Source organism: Pygocentrus nattereri, chromosome 13, assembly GCF_015220715.1.
Source record: "Pygocentrus nattereri isolate fPygNat1 chromosome 13, fPygNat1.pri, whole genome shotgun sequence".
NCBI lineage: Eukaryota > Metazoa > Chordata > Actinopteri > Characiformes > Serrasalmidae > Pygocentrus > Pygocentrus nattereri.
Window position 1 is genome coordinate 20,704,356 of NC_051223.1, and position 19,978 is coordinate 20,724,333.

A 19,978-nucleotide genomic window follows, 5' to 3' on the forward strand; every position below is an offset into this window, starting at 1 on the left:
TACTGGCAAATTTGTCATTTCCAACCCGATTAGCTTTGGTTACAGTTGCATAAAGAAAATTTGTGGGCCCCTGATTAAATCATGCTTTATTGATTTTCTAGGTGAAAATAGGTTAACACATCCTCTACTAGGAAGAATTTAAATGAGGCACTTTTCTGCAAAATATGAATGCCACTTTTTAGCATAATGAAAGTCAGCAAATAAACAATAATTGTGCATCGCAATGTGTAGAACTGTGTTCTCTGTAGAGAATATGTTGACTTATTTTCACTTACTGTACTGCACTGTACAACAATATCGTGTAGCTGGAAAGGGAAACATCCAACTACAAGTTCCTGCAGTTTCTCTTCATGTTAAATGGGATTTTTCTCAGCCTTCTGTAAAGCTTATTCAAACTGGTAAACTGTTGTTACAATAGAATGCATTAGCAGGTGGATCCTACATAGATCAGCTGCCATGGTAAAAAAAAAATTCTTCAAAAAATTCATAGTACTCAGCTTATTGCTCTAAATTCTCAACTAGGCTCAAAATGTATTGACTCTGTGAACCACATTATTTTTAGGACCTAGGTATACAGCCCTTTATGCACCCGTACACTCAATAGTTTATTCTGTCTCTATTGTCTACCATGTATTGTCTATATATATATATATATATATATATATATATATATATATATATATATACACTGCTCAAAAAAATAAAGGGGACACTCAAATAACACATCCTAGATCTGAATGAATGAAATATTCTCATTGAATACTTTGTTCTGTACAAAGTTGAATGTGCTGACAACAAAATCTCACAAAAATCATCAATGGAAATCAAATTTATTAACCAGTGGAGGCCTGGATTTGGAGTCACACACAAAATTAAAGTGGAAAAACACACTACAGGCTGATCCAACTTTGATGTGATGTCCAAGTCAAAATGAGGCTCAATATTGTGTGTGGCCTCACAAGGGGTCTGAGGATCTCATCTCAGTACCTAATGGCAGACAGGCTACCTCTGGTGAGCACATGGAGGGCTGTGTGGCCCTCCAAAGAAATGCCACCCCACACTATTACTGACCCACTGCCAAACTGGTCATGCTGAAGGATGTTGCAGGCAGCAGATCGCTCTCCATGGCGTCTCCAGACTCTGTCACGTCTGTTACGTGTGCTCAGTGTGAACCTGCTTTCATCTGTGAAGAGCACAGGGCGCCAGTGGCGAATTTGCCAATCCTGGTGTTCTCTGGCAAATGCCAAGCGTCCTGCACATGTGAAATTGACTGTCAATCAGTGTTGCTTCCTAAGTGGACAGTTTGATTTCACAGAAGTTTGATTTACTTGGAGTTATATTGTGTTGTTTAAGTGTTCCCTTTATTTTTTGAGCAGTATATATATATATAAATGCATATATAATCACAATAAAGCTGAGTTAAACTGAATTGCATTAAATCTCCTGGTTCAGGTTGAGGAGCTGCCCAGAAATGGGTGAGTGGAGGCTTTGCCAGGTGCTGAAATAAATTTGCCATTTTGCAGGACTGTAGTGAATCTGTTTGCTTTGGCTAAAATTACACACTGCCCAGAATGTGTTCAAGCCGTAAAAAGGGCGTGGTCACCTCTTCGGTTTGTGTCCTCGGCTTCTTTAAACTTTGCTTTCAGACTTTTAACTGTTCTTTGGATGAGTCTCTTCTAAAATTCTGTACAGAAATAATCACCCCAAATATTAATGTAGTTTTTTTCTCACACAGGAACCATCCTCAGGAATAAGTATGATTGGGAAAGAACGAATTTGAACGAAGTGCTGGGGGGAGAGTGCTCACTGAAAGTCAGCTGCATTTTTTTTTAAATCTGATTGATTTGCAGGTTTAGAGTTGTAGTAAGTTTTGGTCTCTTATTCCTGGGCACATAATGTGGCCCCAGTATGTGGGATGTCCCTTGAACACTTATTGCTGGTTGGTCTTCCTCCACCTTCCTAGCTGAGATGGAGATGCTCATGCTTCCTCTATAAGACTGTAGAATCCTGTGACTGAGGATTCTGCTGACTATGATCCTGTGTCTGGCAGGTCTGATAATAAGTAAAAAAAACAAAGAAGAAAATTACAGCCTGCTCGTGTCATTGCTGGATGCCAAGTGCTGCATCCTGAACAAGCATGAGAAATATGCATTTCATCAGAATAAAAAAGAAAATATTACTGGAGCGTTATGCCTGTGTCAGTGTTAATGATCAAGTACCATTGTAGTGAAGACCACTAGAGGTGAGTACAAGTCAAGGCTGAGACCTGGACACATCGATTCAAAGTCAAGACCAGGACCTTGCAGCAGTCAAGCCTACCAGTCACAACCAAGACCTGGAGAGCTGAGACGAGATTGAGAAAAAGAAATGTTTGCAATTCATTGTACATTCATTATAATTCACTACACATTTAAAAAATAACATTCTATATTTTATAAAATATTACATCAACTAATATATAGTCTAGTCTGATGTTTGATAATGATAATAAAAGAATATTAAAAGAAAAAAAAGCTCAGTTTCCACTTACCTCACATAGAGGCATTGCATCTGGCTGGTCTTGAGAACAGCGTTGAGTCCATCTTACCCCAGTAGGTCCAAATGATGTTGAGATTGAGACAAGAGTCTGTTCATTTACAGTCTCAACACCAGACTCACATACTACGACACTATGATCAAGTTCCTCTTGAGTTAAATCTGAGGCATTTCAGCAGAACAGCAGGAAACTATGCAGTGAAAGTAGGAATGGTGTTGGAAAAAACTGCATCACTTTGCACTGTCAATGGTGAATCACCATTGGATATTCTTTCTAGTCTAGTCAAGATGAATCAGGGTCTAGGAAACTGCCCCTTATTTAATCAATCAACCTTTATTTAGACTCAGAGTACATCAATAGCTTATATGCCATGCTTATGGATATAGGGATTCAATTTAAATCAAATTCACTTAAATTCATGTTTATTGCCATTAAAAACATGTATACAATATAATGAGAAAGTGGTATTGATTGTAGACATTGACTGTGTGTAATATACATGTTATTTTGACACAGAACTATGGAAAGAACCAATAAATACAAGAAATATAAAAATAATCCAGAGCGTTAGCATGTTCAATACAAACCTGTAATTGCTGAACAATGAATACAGAATTTAAAAAAAGACAATTTAGCAAACTAAACACTCTTACAGTACTGCTACTAAAGTAAGGCACACGGGACAATAGACTAAAGTGTGGCTGTGCAATAAAGTGAGTGTTGCAGGTGTGTAGTGCAGACAGAATGTGTCATTTGACCAGAGACTGTCATTTATTTTCTGCACTACTGTGCTAGCTATACCCCTAAAGGAGTATGGCTGCTTCTTGGACCGTGGACTCCATCATACCATACACATTTGTTCAGTTCTGGAGTTTGGATGTCAGTGTAGCACCTGGTACCTTGCAGTGTAGTGACTGTAGTTTAGTCCCTCAGTTGCTGGTTACTGATGGAGAAAATGTTCCTATTGCAGGCTGTGTCTTGAGGGTTAAATCTGGAACCAGACACAGTCATAGGCGAAAGTATGAGCACCCTGGTTAAAATAATATTTTATTGATTTTCTAAGTGAATATAAGTCAACACATCCTTTACTGCAGTGGTCATCAGCCCTGGTCCTAGAGATCTACCCTCTTGCATAGTCTAGTTCTGACTGTGATATGCCATACCTGCTCGAGCTAATTGACTTCACAAGTTCTTGATTGGAGGAATCAGATATATCAGTGATATCTCCTGGGGGAGGTTTAGTGATCAAACTATTTTCGACCAATTACTCCATAATTTCTATTAATTTGCTGGATTTTAAATGTTGGGAAAAAAACTGTGCCATAACATTTGCATAGGCAACACATTATGTTCTAGGTTATGTTTTAATGTAGCTGGACAGCATAGTATTCAACACAAAGCTAGAGTCCCTACAGTTTCTCCTTATGTTGAATGGGATTTTTGTCAGCATTCTGTAAAGCTTGTCTAAACTGGCAACAGTTAGTAAGCTAGAATGCAATTGTGGGCGGAGCCTGGATAGATCAGTTACCATGGTCATTTCATAGTGCTCAGCTGCACTGGGATCAGAAAAATGTACTGACTCCGTGCACTACATCTTCTGCCCAATGAGTGCTGGGAGGGGTTCAAGCTCCCTGTGCAACCCAGAAGGATAATTGGCTTAGAAAATGTGTGTGTGAGTGTGTGTGCACTACATCCATTCCAGGATCTCCACGGGCCATATTATAGAAATGTCCTGACTCTGAAATTTTATCTTGCCTGTTTGTCACCATGACAACTTCAGATAGGACTGAGTTTAGTTCAGAGGCTATAACAGAATGTCAGTTCTGTTTATCAACAGTGTTACAGAAACGTCCTAATTATACCACGTTTCCTAAATTATGTCCTAACCCAGAGGTGTCTTAACATCTGTTTCTCTTGTTTTATGCTGTGACAGGCAGCATAGTTCACTATGACTAGCATAACAACATTACATTAATCTATATTGAAAAGTGCTTTGACTTAGTTTGAGGTTTTTTTTTGTAACAGAGTTTTAAAAATCCCAGTCCCTGTTGACATGATCTCCATCTTCCCCTCTTATTACATTTGTGTGTTAAAGTTGATGAAAACTTGTTGGCTGATATGAGGCAGAATAGCATTGGCCAGCACTACAGCATTTGGGAAACTGAAACTGGAGAGCAGAGATGCTTCAATAAATAGCATGAAGCGCTGTCACAATATTCTTAACTTGGAGTTTATCGTGATTTGGCTTGGTTTGACGTTCAGTAAGGGTAGCTAGCTGATAACTAATTTAATGATTTTACATGTATTTACGTTTATTTATTTACGTTTCCACTGTGCACATACGGTCTGTTGCTAGGTAATGGACATGACAATTGATAGTTGACTTCAATTGAGTAGGTTAAGATGTCCTGATTTAAGATTTGATTTCTTAATTAAGATTTGCTTCTGTAATACAAATTTGTGAAAAATTGTATCTCAGATCTTAACTTAAGTCAAAAAGAAAAAAATAAATAATTCTGTAATACAGCCCCGGGGTCAGATCTGCTATTAAGGAGCTGCCTCAGAAATCAATGTAGTTGTCTCAGGCTGGGGCCTCATGTTTTTTATGCTGGAGGTAAAGATTAACTAGTATGGCATATGGCAGTATAGCATTTCCATAGCATCAGCTTCTGACACTGCAACGTGACTAATATTTGTTTTGGCACAGGCGATATAGGAAATTGCCTTGGGTAGCAACAGCTTGGGGGTGTGTGTTGGGAGGGTGCTGGTTCATACGTACACACATACACAAACGCATATGCACTAAATCAGTGTTCCTATCCTCCGGCATCCCTTTCACTGTTCTGCCTTCGCCCTCCTACTGCTGCTGCTGTGTTTCTAGCAAGGAGACCGAGCTGGGGGAGGAGTGACTGTCTAAAAGGGCCTCTTTCAAACTCTCTCCCTGTGCAGACAGCTAACTAAACCACATTCATCCGAATGTGGCCCTGCTCTGCTTAATCATGCATTACTGCAGCAGCTAATACAGTGTATGGGTAAACATTAATGATATTATTCTGATTATTATTATTTAATCAAATTTTTAACAAAACCATGTCTGTTTCAGAGAAAATGGTTTTAGAACAGCATCGAATTGATCTTACTCTTTGTGTGGAAAAAGATTAAAGAAGAATTCCAACCAGACTGCACTAAGTGCACTGTAAAGCACAGAGGTGGAGGTCTCAACATCTGGGCCTATTTTTCTTACTGTGGTGTTGGAGGTTCACTGATGGGCACATGATCATGAGTACCATTTTGGAGGCAGAAGTCTGCAAAGTAAGTGCTCAAACGACAGACGTTTCTGAGAAACCATAGCACATGCTGATGCAGATGAAGTTATTATCAAATTATTATCAATCACTTTGGTAGTAAAATTACTAAGGTTGCACAGATGTGCTGATGTGGTTAACAGCACATGAGAATTTTACTGTAAACTATTAAAACAAACAAAACTTCACTATGTAGCTGCCCATAGTTGCCCCTCTTCATAAACATGCACGTCATGCAGGTATATGGATGCCACATATGTCTTGGTTAATTGACTGCATTTGAGGTAAGTAGGAAATTGCGTAAATTAGATTTTTCGCCAAACCATGTCAGGTCTATCAATACTATAGCTGCGTGTCTTTGCCTCATTATTAACAACATATTTGTAAAAATCATCAGCAGCATCTGTTATCTTAGTTTCTGAGCTATGCTTTTCCGAATGGGTGGATTAAATTCAAATGCATTCAATTCACCTAAATTCAATTCATGTTTATTAAATTCAACTCAAATCAATAGTGTAGCCTATAATGACAAGTTGGACTCGGTGCAAGACGCTGTTGTTGGAATAAAACCTTGTACCTCCATTTTTGTCAATTTTCAGTTTTTTAAATAAATTGAAAATGCATGTTGGCCATTATATTGGCTGTAAAGATCATGAATGATGGATCAAAAGAAATAGCCAAAAATGACTTGGAATAAAGTCTGGTTCCATTGACTTACAATAAAAGTAATGTAGGTTTTTTCTTTCTCCTGTAAAGTTACCATTTTAGAGATACAAGGTTTTGTTCCGACAGCAGCGAAGACTGTTGAAAATGACAACGTATAAAGTAGAACACTGTTATTGTGTTGACACAGGAAAAAAGCATCAATAAATACAAGAAATACAGACATGCAGCATTATCTGATGCAGGCTGTGATTGAGCAGCATTCACCGTGGGGGAAAAGTAGCTTAGTACTCTTGCTCACAATGATGGTGTAGTTTTCTTTTCTGATCTTGTTTCACCAGCGATCCTGCTGCTGCAGCCACAAGCTGTGAAGTGATGACTAAAATACACAGTGTCCAACGCATGCATGGAAAAAGGGATAGAGGAAAGAATGTTTTATGAACACTTCAACAGTAGTCATTAGTTTTCATGGACCTGCTTTGTATTTGTCACTCTCATAGGCATCTAACAGTAGTCATAGGTTGTAATTGGTTTACTTAAACACTTCTATCCAATCACAGACTCATCTCATTTCTTTGTCCAATATTCACTTTTGTATATTGATTGTCAGATCTTTTTTAATCATATTTCTCTTGTGTTATTGCTTCGCTATCCCCTTTTCGAGTCTTTGTTCCTCTTTAAGTTTCCTCCTCTTCATCCTAGAGATGTTTACAGTGCCGCTGTGTCCCTTGGTTTAGTGAGGTCTGTAAAGAATTGGATACACTACACAGTCTTAATGAATTATAAAAAGACTTTTTGGGCAACTGAAATATTGGGGATCACACACTACTCAATTTTTAGGCTGCTGCTGAACCAAACAGAATTCATTGAATTCACACAAGCTCTTGTATTCTCATGTTACAAGGAGACCCAAATAAATAAACATGGATTTGTTTTTACTACTGCTGCTGTTTTCTCCGCCTTTTGAAGAAGCAGCAGGTAAACATGTTTAGGTGAGGCTCATGGATTTAAAATGTGATCAGTGCAGTATTTCTTAGAGTTTTAAACGTATATAAACTGGATTATGCTCGTGCCTTAAACTGAACTCATTAAAAAGCTTTGCTCTACAAGTGAGCAACTTTTTGCCATTTTTCTTTGCCTACTTTCTGTATTTCTTCTTTCGCATTTTCAGTTTTCTTTGGCTGTTGCAGGAGTCGGTTCAGATTGAGTTATTGAAAATCAAACATTTGCTATACTCTGACTGGTCTGAAATGCAATCGGGAGACAAAAAATCTGAGTCTGCACCCCTCACACACTACTCGATTCTCTCTCCAACTGTTGAAACTGACTGACCAAAGCATCTGCAGACTAGAGGCAACTAGCACAGACTCAACTAGAATCAGGGGTAAAATCAGGGTAAAAGTCATGTAGTGTAACCCTGGCTTAAAGCTGCTTTGTGACAACTCCAACTGTAAAAAGTGCTATAAAAATAAAAAATCTTGAACTTAACTGGGTGCGGTGGGTAGCACTGTCATCTCACAGCAAAAGGGCCTGTGTTAGATTCCCAGGCTGGGTGAACAGAGTCCTTTCTGTGTGGAGTTTGCATGTTCTCTCTGTGTCTGCATGGGTTTCCTTTGGGTACCCCAGTTCCTCCTGCTGTCCAACTGGACATGTTAAATTGTCAGTAGGTGTGAGTGTGTGAGTGAATGTGGGTGTCTGTCTGCCCTGCAATGGACTGGTGACCCGTCCAGGGTGTATCCTGCCTTTCGCCCGATGACAGCTGGGATAGGCTCCAGCACCCGCCGCGACCCAGAAGGAGAAGATGTATGTGTGTGTGTGTGTGTGTGTGTGTGTGTGTGTGTGTGTGAACTGAACTGAACTGGACATGTGATGTTAGAATACATTTTTGTTAGGCTAATTTTGGATAACACATCATGACAAATTGTTGTATGGGGTAGTTAATGTCAACAAACCTTTTATAGCTGTAATCCAGCTGTACTTTCTCAGCAGCACGAAAACATATGCTTTAAGTGAAAGGAGGTGTCCTTGGTCCCAGTATGGTCTCCTAGGACCTCAAATGAGCCAGGACTGCCACTGAGAGTGATTAATATGTATATGAACCTGGCTCCTTTAGTAAGTCAATGAGATGCTGCTTTGTTTTGCCACACTGTCATCTTAACTGCACTGAGGAAGCTAAGGGTGGAGCTTGAGGGACTTTAGTGACCAATGAACAAAATTCTGTATAGATTTCAGAATTTATGATGGCAGTTGAACTTCTCAATGTCTAAGAAAGAATCTAGTTCTCATAGGATTATATATGTAACGCAGATGCTTTGACGTTTTGTTTGCTCATAATTGTCAAGCCAATGAGCTGAGTACACATCATGAGCTATGAACATAATAGTGACACATTTTAATAAGGAAGAATCCCAGACTGGATAGAGGGTCTCTATGGACAGCTGTAGTAAGGGTAAATTGGCCATTAAAGCCAGTGGATGTGGTTGTGTGGCTCAGCCCTGCAGCTTATCCTGGATGATTGGGAGGAGTGCTCTGTAATGAGGAGCCATTTAGTAATGATTATTTCCATCACCTCATTCCAATGCACATCCTGCTCATACAGTTACTAAATCTGGCATTTCCGCAAATCATTTATTTATTTTTTTACTGTATGCACTTACTCTGTGCTGTGGTGGCACTGCACTTAATTCACATGCAGTTGACAGGGCCCTTTAACGTGGCCCCTGACAGCGAGTGGGATGAGAGGAAAGAGGCGAGTATTCATGAAAAAGAGAGGTGTGTAGAGGAGTAGTCACGGCTTCATGACTGCACCACTTCATGTCGGCAGGTTGCTTCTTGGCCCTTTACCACCACTAGGATCTGCTGTTGAGTCATCTTGACTGAGGTCGTCATGACCCTTTTTGATCACTAGATGCTGCTCACTCTCAATCCGTTTTTTTTCCCACTGTGTTGATGAAGTCTATCATGTGCAGGTGAAGTGGAGAGGTTGCTTTAAGCCTCATGCCCTTGTCCCCCTCTCAGCACATAATCACGGCTGCCAGATATCGGCCAACCCTGCCTGGCTTCACGTGATGCTAGTAATGAGAAAATCAGGCAAAAAGGAGTGGATGTGGAACAGAATGAAAGGCAAAGGTGACAAAAAACACCTCTATATGGTGGATGCATTTGACTTGGAGATGAGACAGATGGAGGACACAGGGATAGTAGTTGAGCATATATATTCACGCATATGCACACACACACACACACACACACACACACACACACACACACATATTTATATATATATATATATATATATATATATATATATATATATATGGACTGTTTTTTCCTTTTTTAGAAAACATAATTTTGCTGATACAAAGTTTTGTTCTGTGACTATGAGTCACAGTCTGGATGTAATAAGACATTAATAACCTTATAATAAACCTGAAATAATCCTAATCTTAACCTAAGAAACCAATAAGAAATGTTTTTGCCATCTCAGTTTTAAAAAGTCTCTTTTTATCTGATGTTGCTGGTCTTGAGAAGCTAAACTGGCCTTGGTTTTCCACTGGTTTTCTGCTGTAGACAGAACACTTGTCCAGAAAATGTACGAAAACAAGCACACATGCATACACACACACACACACACACACACACACACACATACACACACATACATACGTACCCAGGAGCCCCCGTGTATTTGGCCTGGAGCCTCTGTCTGATTCTATATTCTTGTTGTCGCCTCATATTGCTCAGATCCACAAACAGTGGGCCTGTTGTTGAACGTGCATTCAAACCAGTTACCATCTGCCATTTCTGTGTGTGAAATGTCTTTCGAACGTATTGCGGGCTGTTTTATGTCTCCACTGAGCCCTGCTGCTCCTCCTTTCAGCATGTCACAGGACGTCTCCTCTCCTCTGTCTGCTGTAGCTCAGTCTGCTGCTGAAGCCTTCCTCGCTCCCTGTCAGCCCGGCCAGATGTGCCTCCAAAGAGCCAGCACATACACACACACCCTTATTGGAGGCCTGTGCCTGGAAAGGTGTAACGTGTCACAAGCTCTGTCACATGTGATAGGAGACATCTCCTGACCATAAGACAGAGAGAGCGAGAGAGAGACAGTGAGTGAGCACAGTGCCGCTGATGCCTCTGTGTGTGGCAGCAGGCACTGTTCTGAATACAAACTTCATGTATTTCTTGCTTTTGTCCCATAGAAGAGAGTGGACAGCCTTCAAAATCATTTTGTCTTATCTGTCAGAAGCCATGACACTCAGACTGACAGTGCTGAATTAGAAAGTGGTGAAGTTTCTCTGAGTAAACCAACAACTGTGAAAAACATTCAGGTTTTAGATTAAACGTTTATTCCCCACAAAAAAAGAAATGTAGTGATAATCACAAATGACCTCGGATCTGTCTCTCTTGGCATATTGTGTAGTTTGGCCTCTACCTTCTACTGATTCTTGATCATCAAAACAAACCTCTCCTGAAGCAGTTTCTTCATCTCAGTCACAAAAAATTCAGCTTTTATCTACATCTGTAGCATGCTACTGTGTTTTAGAGTTTGCAGTGTTGTTTTTTCTGAGTTTGCAGTATACTGTTTGCGCATCCAGTAGCCTGCAACATTAATCTGTCCTGTTTGCACTCCTCAACTCAGTCAGCAATAATTTACAGTTATTTCTATGTTGCACTTCTACATCACTTATGTCATTATTTCTAACAACTGTTTTTCACCTGCTGTCTCATCTTGTGTGTTACTGTTAGCCATATTGCTTATTCTTAACTGGATCCCTTTTGGATCACATCACCATGGCAACTTGTACACCTAAATTAACAGGGCCTGAAGGAGATGGACCCCTCCAGTCATTTTTTTTTCTTTCATGATGTTTATTGCATCAATCATGTGAAGAACATTATTTGAAGGAACGTGTTACCAGAATTTGAAGCAGTTATTACTCTCTATAAATTGCTTGCTGCAAACGCGTCACTTTTTACATATTTATATAGATTTGCTCTTCCTTCTTTGTAAAATAAGCCTCTCGATTTTAAAGGAGGCATGGCATAAACATCCTGCTTTTTATGTTCACATGCACAAGGATTAATTATAGCATGAATTATGAATGCCTAAAAGTCAGTTAACAGAAAATTGTTAACTGCTTTCATGAAACAAGTTAACATCGTTTCATTTCTTAAACTATGTTAAGTTGAAACTTAGTCAGGAACTCTAAATTAAACATGCTTTGTGAGACTGACCTCAGGTTAAGCTCAAGATTATGAATCATAAGCAGCTCTTGGACCAATCAGGGTCAAATATCTGACCAGTTAGGGACAACTTTCTGACTGAGGTGGATGCACCTGCAGTCCTTTTCAGGTCACTTTGTTTTTCTTAATGATGTTTATAGCAACAATCATGTCAAGAAGATTTTCAGTGAAGGGAACAAATGCATATCATACATACATACATACATATCAAGAATATAAAGCAGTTATTATTACAATAAGCACTAACATGTTGGTAGTGGTGACAGCATTGTTATTTACCATTATAAATGTTTTACTTTCTGCATATTTTCTTTTTGTTTTGTTTTTCACTTTATTTTAAAAATGTCGCTTGATTAATGTTTCACATAATTGGCTGTTCAACATAAATGTCATGCTTTCATTTACACATGCACAAGAATAAATCATAGCTTGAGTATCTGAACACTGATTAAGAGGAGATTGTGAACCATTGTTATTTGTTGGATTAGAGACAGTGAATTTCAGTCAGGAAACCAAAGTTGAATGTGCTTTGTGAGACACATAGAGTTGTAATAAGTCCATGTTCTCTGACTACAATACCCAGCATTTGTTGTGCAGATATGCCAACTATCTACTGAGAGTCCTCTACAGTGATGAAGATATGCCCTGGGTTAATACTCCTGTAGTAACATTAGTTCTCTAGCTTCCATCTGCATTGGCCAGCTACTGGGAAGAAAATCAAACAGCCCTCCCCCAACTATCTGCACCAAAGTGCTTGTGGTTTTTCAAAAGTCCCTTCAACCTTCAAGATAGATCATTTTGTCTTTAAACCAGAAAATCTCACTCTAGGGACTACTATGGCACCACTGTAGAAGGTGAGTAGGTATGTTTACGACAAATGTAGCAATGGCTACATTTTTCATTTTGGCTGAAATATCATTTAAAAAGGTTCTTCATACATCTCATTAACATTAAAAAGTTTCCCTGGGGAACTAAGTGTGTTTTTTCTCTTGAATAGCTCCAAAAAAAGCTTTTTGGTACTTTTGTGTTTGAGAGTGTAACACCAACCCTGTTGAGTGCAATGGAATCTTGACTCTGTATATGACAAGACTCAATATCTTCATGTGGTTCACTGGGAGTAAGCAGTCTTGTCAATTATGGCTTCAGATGGATGAGGTTTAGCAATCCTGCACTTGCAGAGAGCTCTCAGTGGTCTTCCGCTTGACCCCTCTCCAGCCCCAGTTTGCTAAAAGCAAGACATGAGTGCCTCTGACTCTGATTGACATAGGCACTGTGTGTGTATGTGTTTACGATGAGACTTAATATGTGACTATGCCAACAAAAACACAATGCTGACCTCTCCTGGGGTGTCTCTCTGTGAACACATGGGTCATCTCACACTCAGAAAAGACAAACATCTCTCATCAGAGTGGACAGGCAAGAGGCCAACCGCTCAGCAGCCTAGAAGCATTATGTCACTCAAAACAATGCAGTCTTTTTTTAGTCCTCCAAATTCAGCACTCACTTCTCTCCCCCTATTTGTCCAGAGAGAGAGAGAGAGAGCATGTTTTTAGAGCAGGAAGCCTTTGATCTTGACTTGTGTTTGTTCCTCAGCTATAGCTGATGCACTAGATTTAAATGCAGTGCTGCAGATGAAGCTAGGCTTGATGTTCATGCTCCTGCTTGCACTTAGCCAAAACAAGATTGTGGTATTCTTTAATCCATCAAATCCTTTTTTATCTCCTAATCTTAAATAAGAATATATTCTTTCATTGGCCACTTTGTCAAGTACACCTACCTTAGTGTCACTGCAGTGCTAAGAATGATCTACCACCCAAACAATATCTCCTCACTGGTGATCTTGTGGGGGTCCTGACCAATGATGAACAAGGTGAAGAAAGGCTAACAAATTGTGCAGATAAGGTAAGTGGATCTGGTAAAATGACAGTGAGTGTAGATATAAGGAACAGTTGTATGCAAAAGTTTAGGCGTCTCTGCCCTAATTACATATTTTGCTGAATTTTGAAGAGAAAAGAAGTAAACAGTAAACCTGCAGCAAAGCATTCTTACATGTTTTAACAGACAATTCTGTCTTCTTGATTTATTGTAGTTTTTTTTAACTACATAGTTCTATATTTGAATTTTGATGAAGAACGTAACTGATGCACTTACCAGTGGCTTTATTACACCTACAGTTGTATGTTTTAGAAAACTTAAAACTTTTTTCTGCAAATGTGAAATGAAATCAATGGAAATTAACCAAAGAAAAAATATAGTAATTATGGTATATCCAAAAGCTTGGACAGCTTTTCAGTAAGAAAGTGTCAGATCAACTCATTATGCCTTAATTGGTTCATTAGTACTGGCTGGGCAGGTCAAGAGTTGTCATTAGAAATTGTCAATTGCTGACTGAGTATAATAAATTCTCTGAATTTTGAAACACCCAACAACCATAGGCTACTCAAAGCAGCTAGCTGTGGATCTAAAAATGAAAGTAATATGGATCTAAAAATGAAGGGAAAGACCATGACAAAACATCAAAGTGCTTCAAGCTTGTCCACTGTCTGCAATGTACAACCCCATTTCCAAAAGACACTGTGCAGAATATAAATATAAATAGAATGCAATGATAATAAAATCATGTAAACCTTACATATACAACCCCAATTCCAATGAAGTTGGGATGTGGTGTAAAACATAAATGAAAACCAATTCAATTGAATACACTACAAGGACAAGATGTTTAATGTTCAAACAGATAAACATTATTGTTTTTTGCAAATATTCACTCATTTTGAGTTTGATACCTGCAACACGTTCCAAAGAAGAACAGGGGCAACAAAAGACTGGAAAAGTTGAGGAATGCTCAAAAAACACCTGTTTGGATCATTCCACAGGTAAACATGTTAATTAGAAACAGGTGAGTGTCATGATTGGGAGCATCCCTGAAAGGGAGTATCCACTTTTGAACAACTGCGTGAGCAAATAGTCCAACAGTTTAAAAACAATGTTTCTCAACATGCAATTGCAAGGAATTTAGATTTCATCATCTACAGTCCATAATATCATCACAAGATTCAGAGAATCTGGAGGAATCTCTGCAAGTAAGTAGCAAGGCACAAAAAACCAACATTGAATGCCCGTGACCTTCAATCCCTCAGGCGGCACTGCATTAAAAACCAACATCATTCTGTAACGGATATTATCACATGGGCTCAGGAACACATCAGAAAACCACTGTCAGTGAACACAGTTCTTCGCTCCATCTACAAGTGCAAGTTAAAACTCTGCCATGCAAAATGAAAGCCACATATCAACAACACCAAGAAACGCTGCCGGCTTCTCTGGGCCCGAGCTCATCTGAGATGGACTGACGCAAAGTGGAAAAGTGTCCTGTGGTCCACATTTCAAATTGTTTTTGGAAATCATGGATGTCGTGTCCTCCAGGCCAAAGAGGAAAAGGACTGTCTGGATTGTTATCAGCTCAAAGTTCAAAAGCCAGCATCTCTGATGGTATGGGGGTGTGTTAGGGCCCATGGCATGGGTAACTTGCACATCTGTGAAGGCTCCATTAATGCTGAAAGGTACATAAGGATTTGGAGCAACTTATGCTGCCATCCAAGCAACGTGTTTTTCAGAGATGTCCCTGCTTATTTCAGCAAGACAATGCCAAGCCACATTCTGCACATGTTACAACAGCGTGGCTTTGTAGTAAAAGAGTGCGGGTACTAGACTGGCCTGCCTGCAGTCCAGACCTGTCTCCCATTGAAAATGTGTGGCGCATTATGAAGGAATGATCCAAACAGGTGTTTTTTGAGCATTCCTCAACTGTTCCAGTCTTTTGTTGCCCCTGTCCCAACTTCTTTGGAACGTGTTGCAGGTATCAAACTCAAAATGAGTGAATATTTGCAAAAAACAATAAAGTTTATCCATTTGAACATTAAATATATTGTCTTTGTAGTGTGTTCAATTGAATATAGGTTGAAAAAGAATTGCAAATCATCGTATTCTGTTTTTATTTCTGTTTTACATCACGTCCCAACTTCATTGGAATTGGGGTTGTGTATATATATATATATATATATATATATATATATATTTATATATATATATATATATATACACACTCACCGGCCGTTTTATTAGGTCAGAGGAGAAGAGGAGAATGGGCAGACTGGTTCGAGATGATAGAAAGGCAATGGTAACCAACCAAAATCTCTGAGGAATGTTTCCAACACCTTGTTGAAAGTATGCCACGAAGAATTAAGGCAGTTCTGAAGGCAAAAGGGGGCCAACCTTTTATTAGCTATCTTGTACCTAATAAAGTGGCCAATGAGTGTGTGTGTGTGTGTGTGTGTGTGTGTGTGTGTGTGTGTGTGTGTGTGTGTGTGTGTGTGTGTGTGTGTGTGTGTGTGTGTGTGTGCTCAAAAAAATAAAGGGAACACTCAAATAACACATCCTAGATCTGAATGAATGAAATATTCTCATTGAGTACTTTATTCTGTACATGGGCTGACAACAAAATCACACAAAAATCATCAATGGAAATCAAATTTATTAACCAATGAAGGCCTGGATTTGGAGTCACACACAAAATTAAAGTGGAAAAACACACTACAGGCTGATCCAACTTTGATGTGATGTCCTTAAAACAAGTCAAAATGCCATTTTAATACATGCAGAATGTGGTTTGCCATTGTCTTGCTGACATAACCAAGGCCTTCCCTGAAAAAGACGTTTTCTGGATGACAGCATATGTTCCTAAAACCTGTATGTATTGTTCAGCATTAATGGTGCCTACACAGATACACTCATGCCTTGTGCACTAATACTCCCCTATACCATCATGAATACTGGCTTTTGAATAGTGTACTGATAACAAGCTGAGTAGTCTTTAGCCCAGTGGACACATCATTCATGATTTCCAAAAAGAATTTCAAATATTGATTTGTCGGACCACAGGACACTTTTCAACTTACTCCCAGTCCATTTTAAATGAGCTTGGGCCCAGAGAAGGTGGCAGTGTTTCTGGATCCTGTTTATATATGGTTTCTTCTTTGTATTTTAGAGTATTAACTTGCATTTATGGATGTAGTGATGAACTGTGTTCACAGAAAGTGGTTTTCAGAAGTGTTTCTGAGCCCATGCGATGATTTCCACTACAGAATCATGTCTGTTTTTAATGCAGTGCTTTCTGAGGATCCAAAGATCATGGGCAGCCAATATTGGTTTTCAGGTTTCTCTGAATATTTTAATGTTATTATGTACTGTAGATGATGAAAAGCAAAATGAAAAGCAAAATGTTGAGAAATGTTGTTCTTGAATTGTTGCACTATTTTCTGTGTAGTCTCTCATTGTGGAGTGGTGAACTCCCTATCTTTTCTGCTGAAAGACTCAGCCTCTCTGAGATGCTCTCTACTAACCTGTTGCCAATTTTTTTAGCATTACACAACTTTACTTGCCTTTTTCTTACCCCTGTCCCACCTTTTTTGGAATGTGTTGCTGGCATCAAATTCCAAATATTTTTCAATAAACAATAAAATTTCTTAATTTCAACATTGGATGTGTTGTCCTTGTACTTTTTACAATTAAAGTTTATATGACCTCCACATCATTGTATTTTGTTTTTATTTACATTTTGGAAATAGAATAGTAATTAAAAAATGACAATTAAGAGGAACTGTGGAAGTCAAGGCAAGACCTGGAAGACCCGAGAGAACTCATAGATAGAACTGCTGGTCAGAAAGGGAAAGGAAAATCCATACACTTTCAGAAAAAAGTTATTAAACTATCACTGTTGTAGTAACCCTCTTTTCACTGGGGTGGTACCCCCAAAGGGCACATTTAAATTCCTTTAGTCAGGGAATATAATTGTACTATAATAATGTTAATCCACTGAAATTATATATTGACTCTACACACCCCATCTCATCTGCAGGCTTTTTATTTTATTATTCTGTTTTAAAGCATTAGGTTATGAATAGATACAAATACGTACTCTTACCTGGGGAAAACTTATTTAACATTCACAATTGGACCTTAAAACCACTGTTGTACCTTTGAGGGAACATTGTTTGTACCTTGATGTATGAAAAATGTATGTGCACAGTACATTTATTTCAAACAGTTTATATAACAGCAAAAGACCTGAAGGGAGGCTTAGTTGATACAGGAGTAATGGTGCATTGTTCTATGGTGTAGCGGTGCTTGCACAAGCATGATCTGCATGGAAGAGTCATCAGTAGGAGACCTCGCCTATGACTTCACCAAAAAAAATCAACATCTGGAAGAATACAAAACATCGAGAAAATCCAGAGGCATTTTGGAAATAAGTACTGATGAACTAAAAATGTCCATGATCATCAAATATCTGTTTGGAAAGAGTAGCAGCACTTGATGAAAAGAACACCTTGCCAACTGTTAAGCATTGAGGTGACCCTATTGTGCTTAATATTCATTATTAATGCTTAGCCAGTGGCAAGGGAAATATTGCATAGGTAGATAGAAATATAGATTCCTATCAGCAAATACTGGACGCAAATGGGACATAATCAGACAAGAAACTGAAAAGAGGCTGGCCTTTACAACAGGACAATGGTCCAAAACATATCTCAAAGTTCACCATGAACAGGTTCAAGAAATACTGAAGCTTTAATGGCCCTTGACTTGTATAGTGTGGAAAATCTATGGGTAGATCTTAAACGTACTGTGCATGCAAAATGACCCAATAATATCTCAGCACTAGAAATGCTCTGCAAGTAAGAGTGGGAGAAAAGTCCTAAAATAAGAATGAAAGGCTTCAACATGGCAACAAAAAGTGTTTGCAAGCTGTTATATTTGCCAAAGGGGGTGTTACTAAGTATCAAAAATGACATTATAATATATTTAGCATTCAGAATGTGTCATATTCAAAAAGTAGTCATTAAATCTTCACATAAATAACTTGTTTCTTTATTAATATATATTTATGCCTCTATATATTTATGTCTGATAAATGTGTTTGAGCATTTTCTGTAGGTCCATGCCATCATTTGCATCTTGAATTCTGTCTTCCTCACTGCTACACAGTAAAAAATAGGACAAGACCAAGTCCTGAAGAACTTCAGTTGCAGGCTGAGTTGTGAAAATTCAAGTTGTTCACATTCTCTGAAGTTTACACAGATAATTGGCAGGGCAGTTTGACCACATGCAGACAAATAATCAAATGGAGTGTTCTAGAGTTTTAGCCACAAGGGACACTTGGTAAATATATATTCAGCTCTCCAAGATCATACAGTCCTCTAAAATCACTGATGCTGTACGAAAACTTCGTAACTCTCGTTATGCCATTTGATATTGTGAAATGCCCTTTACATTGTGTCCATTCATTATAAAGTGTTCTGACAATGTCATGTTGTAAAAATGTAATGGAAAAAGGTCCAAGGTTTTGAAATGAAAGTGACAATATAGGGAAACTTGGTAAGGTGCCCTCCCCCACTGTTATTTTCTGTTCTGATCAAATGATGTGGCCAAGTCTGTTCTAGACACATTAACTGAATGGTTATGGTCTGACTTATTTAGAAATTTCATATTGATCACTGCCTTTATCAGACTTACTCCCTAGAAAATGTTTTGGTAAGTTAACCTAATTATTTGATTTGGATGAAAGTGTAATATTTTAGCATTCAACATAGATGAATAATACAATTTTTTAAACTGCAAACTCAAATTATTTGACATAAATGTACATTCTGTGACTCTAAGATTCATGCAAAATTCACCAGGGGCTTTTCTTACCCGATGTAGGGGGGCCTCTTACCCCAAGAATGTGGCATCATTTCAAGATTCCCTTTCATGTGCCATATAAACAAATGTCTGTTGTAAAGTCTCTGATGCAATCTACTTTATTTTGTAATGGTGTGTAACTTTTACAGATCTGGTTTAGCTTTAGAGTAAATTGACATTGTTCTTTTCCCTGTTTCCCCTAATGCAAATATTTTGACCATTAGAGATCACTTACACCTCAGCCATGTCAAGGCTAGTGATTAAATTGAAGCTGAATCCCTTTCAAGATAGGATTTTAGACAGACTGTGTTAAAATCAATGGTGTCTCTCTGCTTTCATCTCTGAGCATGAGCTGATTTTTGCACTACATTCTAGCCTCACTATATACTTTTAGTGTTCCAGACGGTTCCTAACTGATAGGGCTGCAAATCTTGCTACTCAAAGTGCTTCCTCGGAATTTGTGAGGTGAAAGAAAGCCAAATTTTCT